Genomic DNA, 20678 nt, shown 5'->3' with positions numbered 1-20678 from the left:
TAATATAAAATGAATTTAATTAAAAAGGAAACCAAATATATTGAAATATAATTATCAAAATGGAGGAGGAAAGTTCATTTACCAAAGGTTAAGAACCCTTGATTTAGGACAACTGACTTATTTACAAATAACAAATAATAGTCTGATATAATTGATTTTCTTGAGTTAATATAGCTAGTTAATGCCAGCACAGACACAGTGAGGTTTGGGGTGGCTGGATGCTGGGATTCCTGATTACCAGTCTAGTCCTTTTTATAATATACCAGGTGGCTTCCTGAATACCTTAAAAATACTCAAAACAACTCCCTTGTTTTTCAGCTGTTACTTCATGAGTCTAATGTACATTCTTGAGCTGCATTGGGCACGTGACAGTCTCAGAAATAAATAATACATTGTCATGCTATGCATTATTGAATCCTCAATGAGCCTACACACGTGCATGGGAAGGTATAAATTTAAAATTTACTGCAGTGCTTGAAACCAGCACATCTTGAAGCTTAAAGCAGCAAACCCATCAGCTATCCAGAGGGCCAGCCCAAGGCAAAATGGTAAAATTGCCAAAAGTTCCAGCTTCCAAATTTATCCCTCTCTTCATGGCTCGTTCCTCATACCTAAGAACCCATTACTCTCATACCAAGGTATGGTGACTTAGTCCCCCATAATGGTGACTCATTCATGCTATGGGAGGATCCTAAGGAAAGAAAGTAACTTGGCCAAAAAATACAATTCAGTGGAAAGGGTTTTGAAGTTGATGTCAATATGATAACAACTGAACTCCATAGAACATTTGAAGGTTTGTAAGGCACTTGATATATGACATCTCGATTAATTCTCAGCTCGCTATACCCCTGTGATTTTAAGTCCTGGATCAACTATTAATTAGCTAGGTACTTGTGAGACTTTTGGAGCCTAAGTTTCTTTACCTGGAAAATGTGAATCCTATCACTTTAGAGCTAGAAGGGACCTCAGAGGCCATTTTGGACAATCCAATTATTTTATAGGTGAGGAAAGGGAGACCCATTGTACACTCACAGGTAAAAAGCATTCATGACAGATGGAATTTGAATCCAGATTTTCTGACTCAAAATTAGATTCCTCCCACTATGCTATGCTGTCTCTTCTAATAGTACTTGTAGTACAAGAACTACAGGTATAGTTTTTAGCTTTACTTTCAGGCTCTTAATCATTAAGGTCTGAATCTAGTTCATCTTTCATTCCAACTTACATCCTTTTCAGTGAGTTCCTTGGGGATCCTGGAATTCTTAGAATTCCTTCTTTAAATTGAATTTATCTACTTTGAATTCTAGGGAAAAAAACTCAGTATACAACATCCCTATACACTCACATGTATTCCAAAAATGAGGGGCAACAAAAAGCACTGCTAATTGTTTACTTTTTTGAAGTATGACCAGGCAGTCCCTTCAAAGCCTTGAATAAATTTAGGCTTTATGATGTGGCCTTCCCATGCCTGAGGAGGTAGGCAGATTTATGCCTTTGTTCTTCATGGGCAAGCTGAAGAAGAGAACTTATTATACAATAACCATTCTAGTCTTCTAAGTCAGAGGTATCAAGCTTGTCCTTTGTGGCTGGAGCCAGTATAAAATGTTTAATAAAGTAAATAAAATACAATGCAACATAATGTTAATTTACTATTTTTCTAAATCGTTATGTTCCTGCTAGTATTTGTTTCTATTGGAATTTGACATCACTAATCTAAGTGTCTTCAGAGTTCATTTCCTATGACTCCTACATTTTCAACATGAAAGAAGTAAAACTTGAGGATCACGTAGATAGTGAATGACAGAAATTGAATTTGAACCCAGGTCCTTAGATTCCAGAGACAATATTCTTTACTTAAATGGTGCACTCTATTAGTTAGAAAGGTTATGGGGGATGAAAATGTCTACCTGAAAAAAGAAGTGGTAGTCAGGAGGGCTTAGAATACATATTTGAACTGAAGTAAAAATTGATCTAAATATGGAGGGAAATATTTTACAGACATGATTTGGAAATTCTAGGTGAGGCTGACCTTAAAAAAAGGAGATGGAAACTCACTAGAAGAGGTAGCCTCAAAAAAGAATGCAAAAGTCACTACTTAGCAAGAGGGAAGAAAGCTATTGATTGGGAAATAATTGATTGAATTGGAATCTGCTGTCACCAATCATATATTATGTGACTACGATGGGCAAGACATGGTGTGAGGCAAAAGACATAAAAAAAAATTGCAGAAACTGTCCCTGCCCTCAGAATATTTGTGTTATGCTGCGGGGAAATAACATGTATATTGATGTGATCAGAATAATTACATCAGAAAAAATGTATAGTGGACCTCATTGTAACATTTGCATATTTGTAAACAAATAGAAATGTGTTTACATGGAGGGGCAAAGAAAAACAATCAAGTGAACAAAAAAACAATATAAACCCAATTTGTATGCTAATGAGTGTTACACTAAAGAGTTGCCCTTAATGTGACAGAAAAGGAAAATGATGGGGTTTGGAGAAGATGTGGGAAAATTGGAAAACTAATGCATTGTTAGTGGAGTTGTGAACTGATCCAACCATTCTGGAGAGCAATTTGAAATGATGTCCAAAGAGCTATAAAAGTGTGCATACCCTTTGATCTAGCAATACCACTACTAGGTATATACCCCAAAGAGATCATAAAAAAGGGAAAAGGACCCACATGTACAAAAATATTTAGAGAAGCTCTTTTTTGGTGGCTAAGAATTGGAAATTGAAGGGATGCCCATCAACTGGGAAATGGCTGAACAAGTTGTAGTATATGAATATAATGGAATACTATTATGCTATAAGAAATGATGAGCAAGTATATTTCAGAAAAACCTGGAAAGACTTATATGAACTTACACTGATTGAAGTGAGCAGAACCAGAAGAACATTGTACACAGTAACAGAAACATTGTGAGATGATCAACTTTAATAAGACTTGGCTTTTCTCAACAATACAACTATCCAAGACAATTCCAAAAGACTCATGATGGAAAATACTATCCACATCCAGAGAAAGAACAATGGAACCTGAATAGAGATCAAAACATACTATTTTCACCTTTTTTGTTGTTTTTTCCCTTAGTTTTTCCTTTTTGTTCTGATTCTTCTTTCACAACATGACTAATGTGGAAATATGTTTAATAGGATTGCATACGTATAATCTATATCAGATTGCTTGCTGTCTTGGGGAGAGAGGAGGAAAGGAAGGGAAAGAAAAAAGTTTGGAACTCAAAATCTTATAAAAGTGAATGTTGAAAACTTTTTTTACATGTAATTGGAAATAATACTATTAAAAATATGGAGTTTTCCAGTAGTAAGTAATCCATTGATTCATTAAACACTAGTCTGGCATAGTAACCTTGGGTCACACCTGGAATGTTAGAACATCACACATCCACCCTTCATTAAACACACTGAGATTGAAAGAAACCAAAATGGGTTTTGATCCCTCTGAAAACACTCATAATTTGCATGCAAAGCATCTCAGTAATGTATCCTACACCAGACTTTCTTTTTACTTTGCTATGAGCATTCTAGAGTTATTAGTTTAGGCAGAGGAGAAGGTATTCAGAATTTCTGAATATTTTTTGTGTTCACAGGGATTTTGCAATAGACAATAGATGATGAGATGGAGGAAACTCCCTCTTGGTTGAACTATCTCAATGGGGAGGTCTTTCATTCTATGTTTTATGGAATATATTCTCATATATATATATCTTCATTGATTTCTGTTTTGTTGTGATTTGGATAAATGGGCTTATTTGCTATGGGTGTTCATTGTGGAACTGGCAATAGGTAGGAAAATGGGTAAGCCTTGCATATAGAGCGTGGGATCCTCCTTCCTCTCAAAATGACAAAGAAATCACAACTTAGCTTAAACCCAATTATACCCCGTAGATGAACAATATGTAAGCAAGCAGATAGATACACTTCTGGTCTGGTGCCCCCTTTCCATATGAGGAAAGCAGAATTGCCTCTAGAAGCAACAAACGTCCTCAAAGAAGGGTTTGGGGAAAAGAGGCTTGAGATGTCTATTTGGCCTTCTTCAAGACACATTATATGCAATGACAGACTGCTTATCACAGGTGGGCCTTTCCACTCATGTGGGGCCCACATACTTATTTACTGCACTAGCGTAAAAAAGTGGCTTGTGATGTGCCAGTAAAGACGTTAGGTGATTTTCCCTATGATTAAATCAAATGACCTCAACAAGTAAGAGAAAGAATGGAACAGCAAGTCACATCACAATTCTGTATTCATCAAATGTTAGCATGGCAATCTTCTTTCTCCTCCCTCCCCTTTATCTCTCTCACAGATTCCCCACTAAGTCTGGGGAATATTTTGTTATGACAAAAATCTCTGATCACTTTGTAGCACTAAGAGAAATGTAGGGAAACATTAAAAACAACATGTCAGAATGTTGCTTAATAAACTGAAATTTTAGCCTAAAGGAGCTCCATCTTGTATATTTCTACTCATCATCAAAAATTCACTCAAACATTGATATCTCTTTGTAAGCAAAGAGTAAATATATGAAGTGACCTGTGATAAACCAACACAAGAGCAATTTTACACCTCAGGGAGGAGGCAATCAACAACATGGTATAATTTGAGATTCACAAAAGTTTATCTCCAATCCCCCAAAATAAAATATCTCCTTCATTTAGGTACCCAAGTGCTTTGATTTTCACCATCAGAAATTCACTCATTGCCCTCTTTTAGAATGCAGACTAAGACCAAAACCTGCTGTGACAAGAAAAGTGATGGGATAGCATAAGAGCACTTGGGTCCTGGGATAAGTGGTAATGAACATGAGTACGTTACAGGAAAGAAAGCCAACATAGGGAAAGAAAGCATGAGTTCCTAGCAGATACTAGACATTTAATAAATGTTTAGTGCTTGTCTGACTGAAAAATAACTCAAGGTTCTTTTTATAGTTGACTGTTCATATATCCATACATGTTTATATATGTGGGATACAATTCATGTGTATGTATGTGTGTGTATACAAACACATATAATATGTGTATCCATATATATAACCTACAATATATAATCTATGCATAAATTTAGTAAGTTAAACTGTATACCTAAGTTTGAGAGTGAATATTTATGTAATACATTCCTTCTCTTCTTGTTTTTGAATGAGGAACTGATTTGCAAGTCATATAGCACAGGGTTTCCCCAAAAAAACAAGGAGGGCAATTTCTTTCTTTCTTTTTTATCTTTTTACCTTGCTTTTCTGATGTGAAGAATATAATGAGACAAAAACTGGCATAAAATGTTTCCAATTCCCACCATATAGCCTGCAATGGGAAATTGTCCAAAAACTATCTTAGCTTTAAGATTTTAATCTTGTGATCCTTTTCATATGACTTGATGGTGAATAGATTATATCCAGCTTATTCGATTTAAACGTATTTCCAGAAAAGAATAGTTTTATTTGATTACTAACCATCTTCTTTCTGCAGAAAATATTTTTTTATAAACTGTCCTTATTTGTTTCTTTTGGGTGTAGCACTGTACAATGTTCTATTATAAATAGTCTTATCGTAAGTTACCAATAGTGTATTTAAAAAACCCCAAACCCAAACCCAAAACAAACACACAACAACAACAAAAATCCCAAGCATTTCTCTCCATTAGATATTGTCCATAAATGTACAATAAGTTGAGTAGTGAGGCAATTATTCAGATAATCAAGGTTTGGGGTTGAATTATTTAGATAATTGCCTTAACCCAACTTCTGATTGGATAGGTAGACAAACTATTAGTTGTTTTATATGAAACAATTTCAATAAGGATATTATACATTTACCTATTTTTAAACTCCTCAACATTGCAAAAATAAAACATTGTGACAACATGTGCAGGTCTAACCATTTTACCGCCTTTTCTGGAACAACGCTCCCCCCCTCCGCCACTGAATAAACTTCAGTGGCTGCTTATTTTGTCTCCTGAATAAAATTGAATGCTTCGAGTATCCAAAACACTCCCCAACCTTCCTACTTTTCTATTCTTTTATAATCTACTCTCAATTTACTCTACAATAAAGCTACGTTGTCTGAAGTTTGTATTCAGTCAACGGGCCACAGTTGAGGACCTAGAGGGCCACATGTGTCCTCAATGCCATAGGTTCCCCACCCTTGGTAGCATATAGTAGGTGCTATATAAATGCTTATTCCCTCCCTCTCACCTATACTGACTTATTTTCTTTTCCCCTCACTTTGAACTAGCTCTATCCCTTGGATTTGATTCTTCCTTCAAGACTCAAGTTAAATTTCACCTTGTACACGAGGCCTTTTCCAAACCACCCTTCTACCCTCACTCTTGCCCCTCCCAGTTCCTTCCCTCAGGTATTATTACCATCTTTTAAAAAAATATACTTTGAATATACATTTAATTTACACATTGTTTCTTCAATTAGAATGTGAGCTTCTTGAGGAAAGGGTCAATATTTTTGCTTTTCTTGGTCTCCTTATCACTAAGCACATTGCCAGACACATAGAAAACACTTAATAAGTTGTTGCTGCTGCTGCTGCTGCTGCTGTGATTGTTGTCATCGGTGTGTTGGACAGCTAGGTGACACAGCGGATAGAGCACTGGACTTGCAGTAAGAACAACTTGAGCCCAAATCCAGCCTTAGACATTGACTTGCTATGTGACCCTGGACAAGTAACTCAACCCCTATCTGCCACAGTTTAAAATGAGAGTGATAATAGCACCTAATGACCATGGTTGTCCTGAGGCTAAAATGAGATTATTTTTTAAAGTATTGTGCAAACATTGAAAAGCAATATAGATGCTAGTTATCATCAACATCATCATCATTGGCATCGTGTTACTAGTTTCTGGCATATTAATGTTTATTAATTGACTGGCTGACCAGTACAAAAATATAGTTACTTAACCAACTAGCATTTATTAAGCACCTATCATGTGTCAGGCAGTGTGTTAAGCCCTGGGGGTACAAATAAAGTAAAACAAAAGCAGGCAAACAGAAAACAGTTGCTCTTCAAGGACTCAGATTAAGAACTAGGAACAGTTGTTGAAGAAGGTAGGCTTTAGCTGAGACTTGAAGGAAGCCAAGAAGCCAATAGGAAGAGATGAGGGAGAATATTCCAGACATAGGAGAAAACCAATGAAAATGTTCATAGTGATACTATTAAATTTGTGCTATTTTGCCGCCATGGACACAACTAAGAGAAGTGAGTGGAAGGTTAGAAGAGGTCAATTTTGGCTTTAATTAAGAAATATTAACAATTAAATTATATAGTAGTAGGATGGGCAGTCTCATGAAACAGTTGTTTCTCCCTCACTAAATTTTGTCAGTTGTAGGCTGGAGGAACATTTGCTAGTTCAGTTATACAGGAAATTTTTGTTCAGGCATCATTTGGAATATAGAGACTATGAGATTTCTCAAAACTCAGATCTTGTGATTCTGAATTTCCTCACTTTGGAAATTATACTTGTGTTAAAGAAGTATAAGATTGAATTGTCCTATTTTTTGCTCATACTAAGCCATCAGCTAAAATTTTCAGGATTTATATGTGTGGGTACACATATATACACATACACACACATATATACACATATGTATATGTATATACATATATTTCTGCATATGTATTCATATGTGTGTTTCTATGTAAATACATATGTCTAAAAGCTAGTTTACCTTATCCTAAAGTTGTGCAACTGGATTTTTTAATCTCTTATGACATTTATTTCTGTTAAATTGCAACTTATTCAATTTGAACCATCTCTAAGCATGTCAAGATTTTATTTTTAAATTTGTTTTATATTCAACATATCAGTTATCCCTCGAAGCTCATGAGGTTCTGTAATTCATTTATTCAATTCATCTAACATTTAACTTATTATATATACATATATATTTATATAAGATAAGTAGGTAAAAATAGGCTATAGCCATATTAAGAGGGCTTTTAAATGTCAAATAGTGGTCTTTTTCTTTCATCTTAGAGGCAAGAAAGAGCAACTGGAGTTTTTCGAGTAGGGAAATGACATAATCCTGTACATTATTAATATGATAATGAATGATAAAGCATTTATTAGGCATTTACTATATGTCAGGCATTGTGCTAAGCAATGGTGATATAAATACAAGAAAACAAAACAATGATGTTAATTTGGCATCTCTATGAAGAATGAACCTAAGAGATCAGAGGCAAAGAAAAAAAATGGAAGTGTATTTCAATAGTCTAGGAAAGAAGTACTGAGGTGCTGGCCATGCAAATGGAAAGAAGGGGACAAATTCAAGATGCATCATGGAGATAAAGTCAATAAGTGTCTGTGATCATTTGGATATGAAAAGCAACAAAGAGAGAAGTGTTGGAGATGATACCATTGTCAGTTTTGGGGACTGGAACATTGAGATGTCAAGAGAAACTGAGAAATTAGAAAGAGAGATTATTGGGAAAAAAGATAATGAGTTCTCTTTAATAAGCACTAAGTTTGAGATCTTAAAGGATATATGGAATGAGATGTCAAAAGTTACCTGGTGATACAGTACTGAATGTCAGCTGACAGATGAAGTGAAGACTGAACATGTTAGGAGTCATCTGCATGGATATTGTCATTTAGTTTTCTTGAGGTGATAAAATCATGGAGAGGATATATAGAGAAGAGGGTCTAAAATATAAATTTATAGGAGTTCTGCCATCCAGCAAAGATACCTGAGATAGAGGGTTAAGAGAGGTAGAAGAGAAAAATATCAGCAAATCCCAAAGAGAAGAGATTGTCCAGTAGTAAGCAGTCAATAGACCCCAATAGTAAAGATACGTTAAGAACAATGAGAACAAAGGGGCAGCTAAGTGGTGTGGTGAATACAGCACCGGCCCTGGAGTTAGGAGCCCCTGAGTTCAAATCCGGCCTCAGACACTTAATACGTATGCTAGCTTTGTGACCTTGGGCAAGTCACTTAACCCCAATTGCCTTGCCCCTCCCCCCCAAAAAAAACAAGAACAATGAGAACCGAAAAACAGTCATTAGATTTTGCAACTAACAAGTCATTAGCAACCCTTGAAAGGGTAGATTTACCTTAATTATGAAGTTCAAAGCCACATTAGAAGAGGTCAAGAAATAATTGAGTATAGAGGAAGTGGGGACAAGCAAGCTTTTCCTAAGAGTTTATGCAAGTGAAAAGAGATAAAGGACATGAAATTCAGGATGGTAAAGTCAAATAAAAGTCTTTTTTTAAGATTGGGGAAAGTTGGGCATATTGGTTGGAAGAAAAGACATAATGTGCAAGTGAAGATTAAAAATTAAAGAGAAAAAATATGTAAGAAACAAATGTCTGGAGTAGATTGGATGGGATTAAGTACAGAAAGAAAGATTCCGGCCTTATAATAGAAATTTGTTAAGGAACTCCATTATGTTCAGAGTCTAGAGCAAAGGAGGAAAGCAAGAGAGATGGTAAGAGGTTTGAGTTTTAGAACAGGGAGAGCTCATTCATTTCCTCAGTGAAGTCTCAGGTAATGTTTTGATTTTAGCAAGGTAGAAGAAAGTATTTGAGAAGCTTAAGTAGTGGGGAGGGAAGGCTTTGAAAAGCCCCCATCAGGTGCAGCATAGAGAATTGCATAGGGAAGAATAGAAGATTGTCCTGCTATGATAAGAGCTTGGTTGAGATTTGATGTAAAATATATCCAATCATTAGTTCTAGTCAACAGGGTTATACAATTCCTTTAGCATTCACTGCTCACCAACATATTACTAGAAGTGGAGACCTGGTGGGGGTAATCTCAGGATGGGCTTTGGTAAATCATGAGAAGCAATATGAAAAAGAGGAGGCAATAGATTTCAAAATGATGCCAGGATAAGAAAAGGAACAAAGTGAAACCAGAACAGGGTAAGGCATTGAAAAATAATGAGAATAGAGCTCAAGGTGAGGATGAAAAATAGGTTTAAGTTTAATTAAATATAGTGAGGGATGGAAACAAAGAAGCTTATGGAAATCATATGACACTTTGACAAAAGCCTTTATGAAATTAAAAAATAATTTATCACCAAATTTCTCTTGATCTACCAATATTGTTATGTTATCAAAAAAAAGGTTAGTTTGACATACCATTTTCTTCATAAATATATGCTAGCTCCTAGTATCTGCCTGTGTCTTTTCTATATGGTAACAATTCATATAGAATTGAATGTTGCAATAGATGAATGTAAAATTTGACATTTTGCAACTGCTGAAATTTGTCTTTTCTTACGTTTTGAAAGTGTGGCCAATAATTTCATGTACCTTTTCTCATTCTCCATAACTTTTCAGAGATAAATGATATTTTTTCTTATATCTGACAACTTTTGTCTCTGTTGTTTGTCATAAGAAATATTAAGTAGATTTGTTATTTCATTTATTTTTTATTTGATCTTATGCATGTGATAAATTTGAGCAACTATTTTGATAGCCCAGGCAACTGCCCCATCCTTTACAACATGCCTACCCATTCTTTCTTAAGATATCATCATAATAAATACTAGGCAAGGCAATCATTTGGCTTTAATTAACCAACATTTCCTTTGAATCACTTGTTACAAATAAAACAATATTGTGGACATTGTTTAATATTTTTTATTAAATTCCATATTTCTCCTTGCTAGTTTTGGTTTACACAAACTATTAGTATAGGAGAGAACAATCAAAGAGGAATATGGAGGCAGAGGAGAACACAAGTGGGATATCCCCAGTCTTATGCTGTAGACTCCTTGGGTCACAGTACCAGTCCTGTAGAAGAGATGAGCTGAATGGATAAGTTCCAAGAAGTAGCCTTTGTAAAATATACAGTGCAAAGGAGACTGCACTGAAGAGACTCTACTGTGCTTTGACTAATGAACCTGGGTTAATGTATGAAACAAAATGCTTGGGTTAGTTAGGTGGTATCTAAATTTTCTAGACCTGTGATACTATGACCTTGGGCAAGTCACCCAACCTCCTTATCCCTGTTTCTCTATCAGTATAAAGAAATGGTTGAACTGTACAGCCTCTGAGGTCTCTTTTAGCTCTCGAGCTGATACACACACACATATAAACATATGTGTGTTATATATGTATTTATGTTATACATACAAATAAATGTACATCCCCCAAAGTCCAAGATATAAACAAGTTTAGGATATATCAGTATGCATATTCATGTCTACACACACTACATACCTATGTATGTATCTATGTAAATACATGTTTATAGGTTGAGTTATAACAAAGTGGTTTTATATTATTTTAAAAATTTGATTTTCAAAAGACTGTGGCATAGTTTGTCTATTTCATGAATTGCCATGGCACAAAATTTTACTATGGAGATTTACTAGAGAGAATCTCTGTACTTAGCTTGACTCATCCTTAGAATCAAGTCCAGTCCGTTGCTTCAAAAATACAGTAATACTGCAATATTTCACAGATGAACAAAACCTGGGGTCTAGTAAGAGTATTGTTAAAGATGAGTTGCCCAGGACAAACAGCTAAGTGGGTCAGTGTCTTTTGACAATAGAAAATGAGAGCACATGTGTGGGTAAAATTGATACTTCAGTACTTCAGTGTTACAAATAAAAGTCGAGCTTGCCTTAAGAAATAGGTGCCATGATGCAAAGTTTCTTAGGACATTTATTACGTACAAATTCAACCAACCTCTAAGTATCCTATGAAAAACTTGCACATGAATCCTCCTGTAAAGAATCCTCTTCTAAACTAAATTTTTATCTTCTAAGTTATTTGTTTTGTGTGTTCTCATTTAAAAAAAATATGAGGGGTATCTATATTTGTAAAATAACAGCCAAATGAGCTATATGTTTATAGAGTTGTGATGAGTTGGTTTCTTTTAGGGGCTGAGACCACTTTCATATTTTGATAGAAATACATATTCATTCCATGTGTTTGTGTGCTTGACATTTACTTTGTCTCTGGCTCCACAAAGAAAGGGAACAGGCAGCAAAGTCATAAATACCTAATGAGGAGGTTGCCCAGACACCTCACTTGAGTGATTCATTGTGTCTGTATAGCAGAAGGTGAGGCCTGAAGAAGGGAGACTTCATTTCCTTTCTGAAGTCCAACTTCCTTTCTTCAAAATATAAATGGAGTCAAAATGCAATCATTAAAACCCTAAGCACATCTCAACAATTGTCTTTCGAAATGGATATTAAGTAAAGTACTGCTACATGGGCTCTATCATCTTTCTGCTGTCAAAGTTAATATTTTATCTTCTCCCTGCCCCTCAGTCTACTGGATAAATATAATCTATTGAAAGATAACAGATTCATCTTAATTATTATTGATTTGTGGTGAACCAACTCAACTATGCCACCAGCAATGTTGTCTTATTGGATTTGTTAACACATACAATGAGTTGTAAATAATGTATACATAAAACACTTGAAAGAAATGAATAGCTAGTATCCCATTAAGCTTCAGCTTGTCAGCTTGTTTCTAGAAGGGTTACAAATGTTACCAATAAGAAAGCTAAGCATTGCCTTATATGGAGGAAGACAGCCTACTCTATCATACAACATATGAGTGTAGGATCACTAGAGATGGATGATAAATGATCAAATTAAAATCCTTCCCACTCCAAAAACATAATTTCTTCTCCCATGACTATATATCTGTTTATTAGCTTTGCAGAAAGCCTAAGCGCATGGAAGAAGCTCAAACTTTAAGCTCAAATAAATTCTCTTTAACAATTATTTTAGCCTTCTTCCTTTGGTCCCAACAGTGATGATCTAGGATCTGAAACTAAATCAGCAAATGTCTTTAGCGTCAAATATTTAAAAGTCATCTATATTTTTCTAGTGTCAGATATTTGCTAAGTTCAGCACATGTCCTGGCAGCTGACTTGCATTTTGTGAGCTATGGACAGTCGGTGCGAGTATGTGGGTGGCTCAGCTCAATTCATTCCTATAAATGAAAGAAGAACACAAATGTAACAGTGGGATTTCCAAAAGTACTCGGGAAGTAGGAAGCCAAATCACAGTCATATTATTTAGAATGCCGTGTCCAGTAGAATAAAGCTATGGATAGCTTATTTTTCTTCATTTCCTTTTTTTTTTTGCCTTCCTTCCCCTCCCCTCCCTTCCCCTCCCCTCCCTCCCTCCTTTCTTCCTTCCTTCCTTCCCCACTCTTTCTTTCTTACTTACTTTTGAAACTCACAAATAGATGAAACTGAATGTTCAAAATTATAAAGAACAAAATGGCTTCAAAAAAGAACTGTGAGGAGACATTTCCCTTTGCTCCTTTGTAATGGTGGGAATTCAGAGGTGCAGAATATTGCATCAAGTATCAAATTTTCCCAATATTGGTTGATTTTATTGATTTTTTAAAATATTTTTTAAAGAAAGTATGGGATGGCTCTCTATGAGGAGGGAACATTTAGCATGTAGGAGGAAATGAAGATAGAAAAAAAACCCACATTTGAATAAAGTGTATTTAACATAGAAAGAAAATAAAACAAGAAAAAAGAGCTGCTTTGTTGCATTTAACATCTCCGTAGACATTTTTTGGGGGAGGGGGGACCTTAATGATGTAGAAAATTCCATGATAGATGATCAAGATCATTTCTTCCAGAGAAGCATATCTCTTCCAGGACACTAGGGGAAAAAAGAAACAATCTATTTTGCAAGTAAACAATAACCAATCTCAAGGCTGCCAAATTAAACAAGGAACATTTATAACCTTTTGATGACCATATATCTACTCTTCAGGCAAACATGCAGTATAACAGATACCAATTCATTTATTTGTATCTGAATAAGTCACTCATGAGGAAGAAAAGAGACACACATCTTAAGGTATCCCAGAGGATTCCAAAGGTTTCATAGGAATACCACTGATATACGGGAGTTGAGGTGATTGAGGAAACAACACCACTGCTCAAGGTATTGGAATACTGACCAGCAATACCCATTTCCTGTCATTCTCTCAATTAGTCATAACTGCTGTGGAACCCAGTTTCCTCATCTTTAAAATCGAGGGATTTGACTTGATCACCTGTAAAGGTCCCTATGTCCTCCAAATTCAAGATCCTCTAACTCCATGAACAGATCACAATTATGAACAGTATCTTTAACCTTTTAGAAATAAAATAAAAGCAAGTATATTGAAAAACTAAACCATGGTCCTTTGCTAATGATACCATGATATATGAGCACCATTAGATTATTTTAAGTTTGTTTATCAGTGATAAATTTCCTCAAGGATTAGTGATTTCACTGTTCTGAACACTCACTTTGTCAAGGTAGATTTCCATCTCTATATCTAAGCGAATATTTCTGTTTGAACTACTTTGTCTCCACCCAATAATTATCTGATGTTCAAACTTTAGTATTGTTCCTTTCCAAATTTACCCACTTTGCGTCTCTGGGGAGTAAATATGGTCTATTTCCAGGCCTGAATTTGAAGTTTTGACAAACTATACAGCCTGCCAGGACTGCTGATCCACTGGCTAAGTCTTCAAGATAACAACTCTGCCATGAGGATGTATCTGAGGAGGATTTTAGGTACAGATTATTAGTAATAAAGATAATATTAATTAGTTGAATTTTATAGGATTTCTACTTTTGAAAGTACTTCATAAACATTGCTTAGTTTGAGGTAGGCATGGAATATAGTATTATCTCCATTTATAGAAAAAGGAAGCACTGAGACATGAGTTATCCAAAGAAAAACAACTGAATAGTGATGAAGCCCAGAAGAGAACCCAGAAATCAGGGCTTCTACTAGCTAATGTCCACAGTGTTTTTCTACTAAGTGCATACACAGAGATACATAAAATACATACACATGTATATACATATAGACATACATGTATGCTATGCATAACAAACCCAGCCAATTTTCCCTATACCCATAACCTATAATATAATTATTTATCTTCATTGTCTTCAGAGAATCTTTATAAATATTAACAAATTTGTTTTCTGGCAATCAGTTGCTTTGGCTTCCTGGTGAATTCAGTAAGATTCTATTATCTACTCACTAACCACAAGTCTCCCATGCATCATATTCATCTCAAGAACTCCAATGGATTCTCCTTGTGTATAAGAAACAGTTCAAATTCCTTACTCTGGCATTTACAATTCTCAAAAAACCATCTATTCTAGCTTTATCTCCCATGGTTATTCAACATGGATCTTCTGTTTGAGCCAAACTAATCAATCTCCTGAAATTACTTTCTATATTCCTGCCTATTAGTGTTTGCTCACAATGTTTCTTCCCAGAGGATATCCTCTTGCCAACTATTTAAATCACACCAACCCTTCAATATGTATTTCAAGTTTAGCTTCCTCTGTAAGGTTTGCCTTACAGAGATATACCCTACTCTACTCACGTCTCTTAGTTCCTAACCATCTTTTCAATATTCTTCTGATATTTAAGCCAAATTTAATCAATTTTGTTAAGGCACTGAATGCTAATAGCTTAGGGGTGCTTGTCTACTCACCACATTATAAGGGGAGCTATATCATGTATAAAATTATGAAATACTTGGAATTGTGATTTTCTATAAAAGCCCAGTCTCCATACTTTATGGTCATACCTCAAGTATAGACCCCTTAGTATACTGCATTCTATATTGTAGACGCTTTGAAATATATTAATTGGTAAATTTAGTGGAAAATCTTGGAGTGAGAAGACCTAGATTCATACAATGCTTTGCTTCATTTTGTCTGTCTTACCCAAGGCAAGTTAGTTCTTTTATTTTTCCAGGTTTAGTTTGTACACCTACAAAATGGGTGCTGAATTAGATCTTCTTTACAGTACCTTCCAGATCTAACATTCTATTATTTACCTCCTCAGAGAGCTATGGCCTGAAGTAATCATAGGGAAAGTAAGAAACAACTGGAAACTAGTTATTGAAATAAAAAATGTAATTCTGAAGGATGACTGTTAGGACATTTTGCTATTATCTTTTCTGTGCAAACACCAGTAAATGTCAGAGAGTAGAACTAGGCAATTTGGAAGAGAAATGAAAACTTTATAAATAGGTCTGAAGCCTCCATAATCACATGGTCCTTGCTGCTGTTAGTTAGCTAACATCTTCTCTATGTTTGATTAGGAATAAAGTATCATCCATCCCTTCCCCAAGTTAGGGCAAACCACTGTGATCACTGTGTACATTGTAATCAAAGATAACACAGGATCAAAGGGGTGAATTTCTATTATAACTGTGGTTGTTGTTTAATCTATTAGCTGCGCCCAACTCTTTATGACCCCATCTGTGGTTTTCTTGGCAAAGATACCATAGTGGTTGGCCATTTTCTCCTTTAGCTTGTTCTACAGATGAAGAAACTGAGGAAACAGGGTTAAGTGACTTGCCCAGGGTCACACAGCTATTAAGTGTTTGAGGCCAGATTTGAACTCAGGTTTTCCTGACCCCAGGAGCAGTACTTTATCCACTGAGTTACCTAACTATGGTAGTTACCTCTTTATTTTAAAAAAAAAAAACGGTATTCAGTAAATCAGAACTGAAGGGGGAAGTTTCTTTAAGGAATGGTTTCTCTTATTTAGAACTAACATTTTGACTAGAAGCGGTTGGAATGTTGATAAGTTACTGACTCACCATAAGAGAAGAATTGAACCATAGCTTAATATAGTAGAAAGATGGTACAACATAAGGAATTTATGAAGTAATTTGATTGGAAATAGTGGGAAAACATTAGACAGCTTTTCTAAAATCTTTAACATTGACCTTGATGAAACTAGGTGGTTCTGTAGATATAACTCTGGGCCTAGATTTAGGCTGTTGTGTGTTAAAATCTTCAGATATTTACTAGCTGTGTAAACTTGTAGAAGTCCCTTAACCTCTGCCTCAGTTTCCTCATTCTTAAAATTGGGATAATAATAACACCTACCTCCTGAGATTGTGAGGATCAAATGTGACAATATTTATATAGCACTTAGGGCAGTGCCTGGCATATAGTACTCACTATATGAATGCTAGTTCTTCTTATTATCCCATTTCTGCTCTTTTTCTCAGTCATGAGAACAAAATTAGATTCCTGGGAATACTTTTGTCACATGGCTTTTTCCTCTTCTGAAGGATACGGTATAGAGGAACCCTCATTTTAAGAATCAACAGTGGTGGATGAAAGCTTATGCTTCTGATAGAGAAGCAATAAGTAGTTTTATATTTGATGCTTTACATTTTCTCTCTCTCTAAAAGGAATTCAGAATTCTACATGCCCTCATATCCAGGCATACCGTCATTGGACCTAGGCAAGGTATTAAACAATTGAACTCTTTCCAGGAACAATTTTAAATCTTGCATCCTTAGGATTATTTTTAATGATTCTATATTTATTGTATAGCAATATTTGTGGATGCAATTGTATTTTCATTAGTTATTTAATATTTCTTCCTATTTCATGTTAGGTACTTCAATTTCTATTAAATTTTTATTTTCAATACTGATATTGATTTCCCCTAAATTATATGTCTGATAGTCTTCATTAAATATCCTTCTTAAATAATTGTTTATTTTGTGGGTGTTCTCTAGCTACTCTATGCAAAATGTATAGAAGATTGCAAAGCTAATGAAACCTAACAAATTAGAGATGCAAGCAGAACAGCTAAGAGTCACATAGGAAATAGGAAATGTCATTCTCAAAATCTTCCTTCTTCTTGGAACCTCAGTAACATAGTGCCTGAAAAAGTTGAACGCTGAGAAAGATGAAATACTCCAGTTGTTTTTAAGAATTAGTGAGGGATATGGTGTGGAATAAATGGAAATTTATATAGTGCTTTGCAAATCTTAAAATTTTGACTGATGATCATGGTGATTATGATGGTGATGATGATGATGATGATGAGCACTGGTTTTTGTATTTTCCTTTACTCACAAACCACCAACATGAGAACGGAGCTAAAGCAGACATCTGGGGTAGAAACAAAGATTGTACAATTGGCTAGACAATCTTTTACATGGTTTTCAGAAAACATAATTCAGGAATTGAAAAGGAAAACAATAGCAATAATAGCATTTATATAGAAATTGGAGATCTGTAAATTATTTTTACAAGTATCATTTTTCTTCAGAAAAAACCTTAGAGGTAGATATTCTTATAATTCTAATTTTGTAAAGCTTTTCCTTCCTTCTTTCCTTCCTCACTTCCTTCATTCCTTCATTTGCTCATTCCTTCCTTCCTTCATCACTATCTTTCTTCCTTCCCTCCTTCTGCCTTCCCTCCTTCCTTCCTTCCTTCCCTCCTTCCTTCCTCACTATCTTCCTTCCTTCCTTCCTTCCTACCTTCCTTCTTTCTTTCCTTCCTTCCTTCCCTCCCTCCTTCCTTCCTTCCTTCCTTCCTTCCTTCCTTCCTTCCTTCCTTCCTTCCTTCCTTCCTTCCTTCCTTCTTTCCTTCCTTCCTTCCCTTCTTCCTTCCTTCCCTCCTTCTTTCCTCCCTCCCTTCCTTCCTTCCTTCCTTCCTTCCTTCCTTCCTTCCTTCCTTCCTTCCGTCCTTCCTTCCTTCCCTAGTTTCAAAACTACAGGGGAATGAAATGTGGCATGCTGTAAAAGTCTAATGCAGTTATAAGCAATAAAACTATTTATCTTAAAACTATGCTAAGATTTTGTGTGTGCCTACACAAAAACATACAGTATACATACATATTTTATTTATAAATCATACATTGTATGATACATATATGGACAATTCATGTGCACATATTCACACAAAATATATTCATATAATGTGCCTCCTTTGTGTATATATATATATATATATATATATATACAAGCAGTGCATTTGTATATATGCCTGCATGCATCTATGTGTATCTGTATATACATATATGCATATACTTATACATACATATGAAAAAATATATTTGATGGACTAGAAAAAAAAGAGTAGTTTTAAGACATCATAACTGATGAAGATTATGTCAAAAGGTGGTTTCAAGAAAAATGAGATATCCCACTTATGGTTAATATAAAACTTCAGTGTTCCTCCCATTTCAGAATTAAAAGGTTTTTTTTTAACTGATGCTGCCTAGGAATTTTTTTACCCTGCTGGAGCCCATGTAAAGAAGAAACTATTCATAGAAGAAAATAAGAATGCAGCAATTATTATAAGAATTTCCACTGTCAATCTCTAGCAAATTGGAAATTCATTAATTGTTACAAAGTCAGGCCTTGGTCTATTCCTTTAGATGGCTTTATTCTCTGCTGGTCCAAATATGTGTCTAACTATTCCCTGTTAGAATAGGCAATAGTTAGGCAGAAAAAAGGCATATTAGATGGAAAAGTTAGCAGCATCTTCATTTCACTGAGTCCTCATTTTGTATGGACAGCACCTGATTCTGACAGAAAAGGTAGCTGTCACTAGTTAGAAAAGGAGAGGGGAGGAGAAAAAGAAATATCTTCTTCTTCAAACTCCTGTTTCATTTCCTTTCCTCATAGCAAACCAGCTCATGTCAATAGCAAACAGTGGCCTGGAAACAGGAAATTCATCTGTGAAAATCTGGTAAGGAAGGAGATTGTTTTTTGGTTTACGCGCGCGCACACACACACACACACACACACAGCAAAAACAATCAGAATAATATATGTACTGTCATGCTTCTATTGTTCTTCAGTAAACTCAGTCTTTTTGCGTGAATGAATATGTTGTTTCATTCAGGCAAAGGGCCAAGTGATGGAGGCAAACAACAGGTATGTTGTTTCAAATGGATTCTGGTAGTTAATTGTTTAGCTTAGCCATCCAATACATTCCTTTAGAGATTCCTTTAAATCCTTTGCTAAGGGTAGAAGTAGAGTGTTTTACATTAGTCCTCATGATATCATGATTCCTAAGGAATATCAGAGGGGGATGATCAAGCATATATTGTATAGATATTAGCATACAACTATACTAGTGACTTGCAGAATCATTCCATTAATATGTGTATCTTGTAATGACATTGCAGACAGGCAATGATTTCGGATGTTAATTGGGATGAACAAAACATTGCTATGCCCAAGATACTGAAAGAACTAAAGCAAAGCATCCTCCATGTTGGGAAGATCTTCCATAGTTAATTTGTAAACAAGAACAAAGGATATATAACATGATGTCAAGAGGAGTTAGGTACTATCTGAATTAGCAGAGGAGCTAGCTACACGAGGAAATCATGAATCAGGCCAAGTGCTGGAAGAGGGTGGGCCATTAGGTAGGGTGAGGGAGAACATAGGATGGGTGGGATACAATGAAAGGATATTATCTCCCTCACCTGTCATTTTTCATATCTGTGGCTGACTTGCATAATATTTCTTATCTTTCGGCCTCAGTTTCCTTATCTGCATGATCTTGGGATCTTTTTCCAGAGGCAATTAGGTGGCAATTGAATGATGGACATGGAGTTAAGAAAACATTAGTTTAAATTTATCTTGAAACAGTTGCTGTTTGACCCTAGGCAATTTCTTAATCTCTGCCTCAATGTCTTAACAATTCTAAAATGAGTATACAATAGAAATTATATATTCTATTAATATCATAATAATAGCAATACATAGCTTTATGTGTATATATTATATATATGTAATACACATATATGCATCCATAAATAGGGGTGTGTATCTTAGGCAAATAACTGGCTCATAGTAAAACTTGAGAAATGCTTGTTTCGTTTCTTTCCATCTCTAAGTTTGTGCATTTATGATCTCATTTTATTGTGAGTA

This window comes from Trichosurus vulpecula, chromosome 3, assembly GCF_011100635.1.
Source record: "Trichosurus vulpecula isolate mTriVul1 chromosome 3, mTriVul1.pri, whole genome shotgun sequence".
Classification (NCBI taxonomy): Eukaryota; Metazoa; Chordata; class Mammalia; order Diprotodontia; family Phalangeridae; genus Trichosurus; species Trichosurus vulpecula.
Note: the sequence above shows the minus strand (reverse complement) of the source record.